This window comes from Formica exsecta, unplaced genomic scaffold, assembly GCF_003651465.1.
Source record: "Formica exsecta isolate Colony F162 unplaced genomic scaffold, ASM365146v1 scaffold480, whole genome shotgun sequence".
NCBI classification, from domain to species: domain Eukaryota; kingdom Metazoa; phylum Arthropoda; class Insecta; order Hymenoptera; family Formicidae; genus Formica; species Formica exsecta.
The window spans coordinates 337,024-346,272 of NW_021852036.1; the positions used below are offsets into that span (position 1 = coordinate 337,024).

A 9,249-nucleotide genomic window follows, 5' to 3' on the forward strand; every position below is an offset into this window, starting at 1 on the left:
GTATTTTCTTTTCTTTTCTTCGGATAGTATCGTTTTTCAATATTTGATTGGTTGAAGTATCAATCTTGATAATACTATTCAAAATTTTGATTCCCGATAATATTGTCTGTATCGTCATTAATTTCACATTTTATATATTTGTAAATATCGTTCCCTGTATTATTGCTCGATTCGGCTTTTGGCTGATTTTTAAAGAAAGATTTTGAAACAATTTCGTGAAACTTATTATGTTTCTTTCGGTGTTTCTTCTCTTTATCAGAAACAGAATCATCTTTATTGATTGAATTGTCAGTGCTGTTCGCATTATGTTTTCCAATAATGGATATTGCTATCTGTATTATTAAATAACTTAGTATAGTAGGCTCTTTAATGTTTCTTTCGGTGTTTCTTCTCTTTATCGGAGACAGAATCATCTTTATTGATTGAATTGTCAGTGCTGTTTACATTATGTTTTCCAATAATGAATATTGCTATCTGTATTATTGTTCAATTTAGTTTCATTCATATTCTTAGAGATAGATTTTGGTTCAATCACACGACATTTGTTATGTCTTCTTCAAAATTAGAAAAATTATTAAATTAAAAAATAAGTTTTCTATGAAATTGATTATGTGCACAGGGTAGAAGACTTATTTTTCTATGCAACTGACGCACTACGATCAGCATCTGGCTCTTACTAGCTCGCGATTATTTAAATTTGTGAATTTCACTTGAGAGCCTTAATAATTTCTTAAATTTTTATTTTCTCGCAGTATAGACATAGTCGGAGACCAATTCTATGTGTTATGGATAGAATCAGAGAGGCTATGTATGCGTACAAATATTGGTATTTTTAATATCATTTAGAATATAGCTAATGCAGACTTTTTCTTCTTTTATTTTAACGGGAGATTTTAATTCCATATCTGACTCGAATTTCTCAGCTTTTATTTTGATATGAGTTTTTGATTCTGAATCCGAAAATATGGATATTTTTTTTTCTTTTTTTGTAACTTTCTAAATAATCAGATGCAACTTCATTCTCTGTACCAATTTCAGGAGACTTTTTGCTTCTCTTTCAATGTTTAATTTTCTCTCTGTTGGAAGTAGCATCCTCTGATATTTTACAAATTGTCTTCTCAAATTTAATAACTCTATCCAGATTGTAATTTTCACTAGCACTGTTCGTATTATGGATATTATCTTCACATTTAATATTTATATAAATATCACTCTCTGCATTATTATTCAATTTGGTTTTATTTTTATCCTCAAAAGTAGATTTTAGAGCACTTTCACTAGATTTCTTATGCTTTCAGCGGTATTTTCTTTTCTTTTCTTCGGAAATAGTATCGTTTTTTAATATTTGATTGGTTGAAGTATCAATCTTGATAATACTATTCAAAATTTTGATTACCGATAATATTGTCTGTATCGTCATTAATTTCATATTTTATATATTTGTAAATATCGTTCCCTGTATTATTGCAAGATTCGGTTTTTGGCTGATTTTTAAAGAAAGATTTTGAAACAATTTCGTGAAACTTATTATGTTTTTTTCATCTGACTCGAATTTCTCAGCTTTTATTTTGATATGAGTTTTTGATTCTGAATCCGAAAATATGGATTTTTTTTTCTTTTCTTGTAACTTTCTAAATAATCAGATGCAACTTCATTCTTTGTATCAATTTCAGGAGACTTTTTGCGTTTCTTTCAATGTTTAATCTTCTCTCTGTTGGAAATAGCATCTTCTGATATTTTACAGATTGCCTTCTCAAGTTTAATAACTTTATCCAGATTGTAATTTTCAATAGCACTGTTCGTATTATGGATATTATTTTCACATTTAATATTTATATAAATATCACCCTCCGCATTATTATTCAATTTGGTTTTATTTTTATCCTCAGAAGTAGATTCTAGAGCACTTTCACTAGATTTTTTATGCTTACTTCGGTATTTTCTTTTCTTTTCTTCGGAAAGTATCGTTTTTTAATATTTGATTGATTGAAGTATCAATCTTGATAGTACTATTCAAAATTTTGATTTCCGATAATATTGTCTGTATCGTCATTAATTTCATATTTTATATATTTGTAAATATCGTTCCCTGTATTATTGCAAGATTCGGTTTTTGGCTGATTTTTAAAGAAAGATTTTGAAACAATTTCGTGAAACTTATTATGTTTTTTTCGGTGGTTCTTCTCTTTATCAGAGACAGAATCATTTTTATTGATTGAATTGTCAGTGCTGTTCACATTATGTTTTCCATTAATGGATATTGCTATCTGTATTATTAAATAACTTAGTATAGTAGGCTCTAAATATAAAATAATGCTAATTAACTTGATTTCATATTTAGTTTTGATTTTTTATTTTTTAAAGATTTTTATTTTTTAGAGGAAAATCATTTTTTAATTTTTTATTTTTTATGAAAATTATTTTTTAAGGAAAAATTTTTTTAACAGTTATTTTTTAGGGATAAATATTAAACTTTTTTTGCGTACAAGTTGGGATTTTTTTATATACTTGGCGTATTTTTTTTATAAATATCACTGCATCAATTTGGTTTGGTTTGTACCCTCACAAGTAGATTCTTGTACGAAATCATTTATAGTACCGCCCTTAACGATAGTCATAAGCAATAGTTATGAGCAAGCGTCGATTTATACCGAGGAAAAAGCGTCGCTTCAGACTTGGTATGAGAGACTAGCGCATCAGAATATGGCGCACGTCTCCAGGATGCTGAAACAGTGAGGGATCAAGGTTAGATCAGAGACAGATTGGCTCTGCGAAGGATGTGCTCTAGCGAAAATGAGTCGGAAACCCGTCTCTACAAGCCAATCGCAAACCAAGGCACCTGGTGATCTAATCCACATGAATCTTTGTCAACAGAGAAATGTAAGAAATTTTGAGGCAAAACAGGATCAAACACAAGAAAAGTGTTGCCTATAAACTGCAGCAAAACGGTGCAATTAAAAGAGAAAACAGGACAGTAACTAAGGCAGTATGAAGCATGATTTACGCCAAAGGTATGTCGTTTAATCTGTGGGCTGAAGCCGTCCATAAGGCAGTTTGTGTGCTTGACCGCACAGGAACGAGTTCGGTACCAGGAAAAGATCCGTATGAATTATGATTTGGAAAAGCCAAACTTGAACTCAAGATATTCGGCACTGAAGTTTACACACACATACCTGGAAAAGAGAACCAAATGGAGTCCGAAAGCGAAGAAAGGAATCTTCGTCGGATATGACGAAAACACCAAAAAATACAGTGTTCTTCGAAACTGAAAACATAGTAAAAAAATGCGAAGACATAAAGTTTTTATCGGAAAAACTTGGGACAAAGATTGAAGCTAAAGAAAGGAATGAGACAGCCAAAGTGCAAGAAATAGCGATATTAAAGGATGAAGAAGAGCCTGATGTAAACCAACAACCGGACAAACATGAAGAAATACTCGAGGAGGAAGAATATGAGCCTGAAAATGCAGAACCGGATAGGCAGGAAGAAGGAGAACGATTTAATGAAGAGGGTCGATTACGAAATACACAAAACATCCACAGGCCAAACAAGTATGACGGATACGAACTAGACATAGAAAATCTCCTTGTCGCAGAGAGCAAGCAGCTTACCACGCACCAACAGGCAATCCAAAGTAAGGAAGCTGAATTGTGGAAGAAGGCAATGATGGAAGAGATAGATTCTCTACACAAAAATCGTGCATGGAAACTAATTGAACCATCAACCAAAGGGCAAATACTCGAAAATCGCTGGGTTTTCAAGTACAAACCGGGAATAGGAGGACATAGTAGGAAATACAAAGCAAGGTTTGAAAGGTTTTACAGAGAAGCTAGGCATTGATTATGAAGAAACATTCAGCCCGGTAGTGAAGTTTGGCTCGATCAGATCGGTTCTGGAAGGAATAAACATGCAATTGGCACAGTTCGACGTTAAAACTGCTTTCCTAAATAGGAACTTAACTGAAGACGTGTACATGACACAACTCAAGGACTATGAAGACGGATTGGGAAGAAATTGCAAACTTCAGAAGGCGTTGTACGGTTTTAAACAATCTGCTAAATGTTGGAACCAAAAATTTGTACAATATCTGAGAGATTTTGATCTAAAGGCAAACGAAGTGAGTCCATGCATCTTCATATCAGATGATGACGAAGAGAGACTAATTCTCGCGATATATATAGACGATGGTCTAGTCACATCAACTTGTGAGCAAAAGATCGACGAGATGATGGAGCACTTGGCAGCTAAAATTGAAATAACTAACCCCGTTAAGTCTTTCTCTAGGCTATGGAAATAAAATATTTTACAGATGGTTCACCGTTCGCCAGCCAAACCAGATACGCAAAGAGGGTAATCGAGCGTTTTTGAATTGAGGATGCGTACACTGTGGCGATACCGACAGATCAGCACCAGGATCTAAGCCTACGAGATCCTGAGAATGACGAGAAGACTATCAACGTACCTTACAAGGAAGCGGTGGGAAGCTTACTTTACTTCGCCGTGGTAACGATATTGCTTACGCCAAATATTGCTTACGCGGTGAACGCTAACTAGAATCACCAAAAACTCATCCTGTTGTATCGATCACTTCTTCGTTAAAACAAACACATCCATGCATGATAAAGGGCAAATTGTGCTCGAAAATCACATCACTGATCATTACCCAGTTTTTTTAAATATACAAATTCAATCGGATAAGGAAACTCAACTAGTTGCTATGAGAAAATAAATTTTGTACAGTTATCAAAACTGGCTGAAAAAAAACTGGGACCTTTCGACATGTGCGGAGTCTGTCGTACCGGGACTTTGTACAGCCAACTACATGAAGACAATCCCAGCAATGGAAATGGTTGAAAAACAAGCCGAAATATTAACTAATAAAATTAATAAGTTAGTTAAAAATTCTACATTAATTGTCAAAAATAAAGATAGTAGTAGAAAAAAATGGATTAGGAACGGTATACGAAACTCAATAAAAATTAGAGGTAAAATGTATAAGAGAGCAGTTAAAACTAAAGATCTAGAACTGATGGAAAAAATATAAAAATAAGTTAATAGGAATTATTAAATTGGCCAGACTGTGTAAGAGGCGATATTGAGATATTAATTGATGCGCTTTTTGACACCTCTTGCTTATTCCCACCGCCGCCGAAATATTAGTGGGATGATGTGCGCATGTTTATCGGTCATGGTGAATCGATAAGAGAGAGTTTTCCATTCTCTCGACCGCTTTGATTCCGAGGAATTTAGACAAGCAACATTTCTCTGAAGACAAGACGGAATTGACTAGCCATAATCTTAATTTGCGAAGAGAATCCATTACTGCTTCGAATAGGAAGCATTGATCCATATTGGACCCGTGGATCTTTTGGCGTCGCTAAAGACAAGGAGGCAGGTAAACCTCAGAACAGGAGAGAGAGCTAACGTGGGCCTTATATTCTTCGCGTTTATGATAGGATGACGAAATTAATATTGATGTATGACCCGCGACATTAATCAGGACTGAATCACAGTATAACTACATACAGTAGTGTTACTTCTTTGTTCTATGTGAGATCAAATTTCTAGTACGCATACGTCGATCATCCAATTGAAGATATGGCGCCTATGTCGCCTATGTGATAATCTGAAAACGTGTGTGATATATGTCTGTGTGTACTTAACGCTGTACAATTTTCAATATGGCGATGGATCATGTGACTTAGGACAACTACCTCAAACCGACATTGTCAGTGGCACTACTGTGTGTATAGTTATACTGTGACTGAATGTTCTTCATTAGAGGAAATTGTATGAGAGAATGTACGTGAATATTGAGAATGTGGCCTAGAGAGAGGGCATTTTAGATATATGGGATGTCTGATAATAATCACATTACCCGTAATGTGCAGGTCCCACACAACACAGATAGATCCTGAGCATGTACGCAGTATATCGCAAACGTAGATTGTGTATATCCCATTAATCTTTGGAATACGTACTATGACATTTTGAGAATGTACGGAGGATGTTTCTATGTCTGCCCTAGAAGCCTACTCAATAAACGGGGTGTCCTATTTTAATGTCCCACCCCAAATAACTTTTTTATTTTTGATTGTAGAAAAAAATGTTTCAAACAAAAGTTGTATGGTTTCGAAGGGGCCACATGATAAAAATATCGACTTGACCTTGAGTGACTCTTTCAAGGTGAAGTCAATGTGATCGATGTTTTCTTAAATGGAATCCCCCATTTTTTATTGCATATTCTTGTAACATGTAATATCTCGAGAGCTTTTCAAAACACTATAATAAAGTATTTTTTTATTAAGTACTTTTTGAGTATTTTATATCTTCAGTAGACAATAATGAATGATCTTCACTTATTCGGACACTTTATATCCGATCGAGCATTCATCTATCCGATTTTCCAAAAATCAGTTCAATATCTGAATTTTCTGTATGGAGATCGTATCACAAATTAAACTGATAGAAACAGTTGTTATTAGTCGCCTGTTGCATGCTTTATATACTCCATGACAAAAACTTGAATACGTAAATATCAATGACGAAAACTTGAATAAGTATATAGAATGAATAGTGCGCTGCAAAGCGGTAAGCGAATGAACTATAAACCTGTGGCAATCAATCACTAGCAGTTTTTTCGTATAATGTTCATTAAGGACTAATTAATACCGGTTATTGTACATAACTGTACGCTCAGCAGGTGACAAAACAGACCAGATATACGATATGCTATCTTTTTCTCTCTTCAGGTATAGCCATAAACATTGTCAATCTCCAGACTCATATGATATATTGACAGAAATTTGATCTTGACGATACGAAATGAATACTAGCGTATGACCACAAATACGTTTTATGAGATTATTTTTCCAACAACAGAATTCTTCTGTTTTTATTATGATGCTAATATATTCCGTTAACATTTACTTAGAGGTCTATTAGATATCTATTAGATGTCAAGAAGTGACTTGCAACCCAAAGAGTGTTTCATAAACAATGTACTCCTATCCCAGTGAGCATTATTGAGAGGATGAGCTCTTTAAGAGGACTTTTTAAAGACTTAATTAAATTTTCTTAGAAATGATATCAGTAAGTTATCTTTTTGTAAGATATCTTTCAGAAGAGCTCTTTATGATATCTCTTCATAGATATCTCTAAAATCTCTAGCAAGCGTGCCATTTAAGATATTTTACGAAAGCCGCACACATGCGCAAGCAACGTACATGTGAACTAGAGATCCTGTGTTCTAGTGTGAACTGCGTGCCACTGCGTGCTTTGGATTTCAAAGAGATAGCATTTCTTCAATATTAACGTTTTTAAGATAATCTTTCTTTCTTAAATTATAAATATATAGTATGAATATTAAGTTTAATTACGTTTAAAAAAAATCAATAACAAAATTACATGGCATCTAATTTAGATATTTTTAGATATTGTTTTAGATTAGATAGCTCCGACATCTAATAGACATATATCCGATCTCACGTTTCTCCCTGGGTATATATCCGCTGTAACAAGCCGCTTTCGCGAGGCGGTGACGGATAACTCGGTCGCCGCTAATAAATAAATTCGCATAACTCAAAAGTATATTCTGAGAATATACGAGAAATAATATACTATAAGAGATATTTAAAGTATATTCTGAGAATATACGAGAAATAATATATTACAAGAGATGTTATAGGAATGTTCTCAGTATATTACATATATGATATAATGTCCCACTCGGCATGTATGTATGTATATGGTCTTTATTGACTCTCCAATGGAGTTGCAATTTTTACACTCTACAATTTTCAATTTTCCAATTATTTATCATACTTTCTTACGGTCCTTTACTCTCATCACCTCTTCTTCTCCCCCTCTTGACACCTCTCCTCCCTACCTCCTTCTCCTGTCTCTCTCTTCCCCACCTTATCTTTCTTTCCTCATCCCACTTCCCCTCATTCCCATTAACCTATAGTCTCCTATTATTTACCACCGCGCACCTTCCTTTTCTCTCTTCCTCTGTGCTCTCTTCTATCCTTCTTCTTCGCTCTTTCCTCCTCTTCTTCTCTCTTCCCTTGCCTCCTTTTTTCTCGACATTCTTCCTTCTCCTCCTCTCACTCTCTTTTCTCCCTTTCTCTCTTCCTTCTCTTCTTCTCTCTTCCAAGTCCCACCAGGATTTCCTTCCTTACTCTCCGTCCTGTCAACTCCTGCCTCCTTTTCTTGCATCTCCTTTCCTCCTCTTTTCTCCTCTTTACCCGGCCACTATGTTTTCTCTCCTTCTCACCGCTCCCCCCTCTTCTCCCCGTTCTCCTCCACTGCTGTCGTTGTTCTCCTCCTCTGTTCTTTGAAACCCTCCTTGGTTTCAAATTCTCCCTTTATACCTCTCACTTCTTCCAGTAGCTCCTTCATCCATCCTTCCCTGTGCACTGTCGTCTCTTTCTTCCTTCTCCTTTTCCCTTGATCTCTCCTTCTCTTCTCTCTTCTTGGCCGCCGTGCGCTTTCCCCTCTAACTTCCACGCCACTCCCTCCTCTCCTACTCTCACTGCCCGCTTCCGATTCGCCTGATCTTTCTTTCGCCGTTCCTCTCTTCCCCCTTTGATTCCCGTTTCCGTGTCAAACCACCATGTGCTCGATCCACTTCCATTAACCCGCGCCTCACACCATGCTTCCGCCTTTTTCACTTTCCTTGTCCAATCCTTCCTGTCTCTTTTGCTCTTTCACTATCACTTTTCTAAATTCTTAACCCTTTCTTGAGTTGTGCCACACTTCTGTCTGCCTTTTAACCTCTCTTTTCTCCGCATGCTCGATCCTTCCGCTCCTCCTATCTTGCCTCCTACGTCTTCCTCCGCCGTTCCTCCTCCTCTTTTTATGGTAACGATCTGTATTATCCACTCTTTCATCTTCCTTATCGGTCTACTCTCTGTCCGTTCATTCTCCCAATTTTCTCACCGTCACTTACCATGTGCTCTTCTTCATCCTTTTCCTCTTTCACTCTCTCTCTCTCTCTCTCCTCTCTTATGATAACGATCTGCATTATCCACTTCTTCATCTTCCTTATCGGTCTATTCTCTGTCCGCTCTTTCTCCCAATTTTCTCATCGTCACTTCCCATGTGATCTTCTTCTTCCTTTTCTTCTCTCACTCTCTCTCTTTCTTCTTCTTCCTAACCTCCAAATCCTTTTTCCTTTCCTTCCTTCCCTTTTTGTGGTCTCTCCTTGCCTCTTCCTTCCCATACTCCTCCTTGTTCCTATGCATTTGC

At 35.8% G+C, this 9,249-nt stretch overlaps 1 pseudogene; it reads right to left on the bottom strand.

Annotated features, from left to right (window-relative positions):
- Positions 1 to 366: 366 nt before the first annotated feature.
- Positions 367 to 3,046, bottom strand: LOC115241387 (annotated as a pseudogene).
- Positions 3,047 to 9,249: the final 6,203 nt, after the last annotated feature.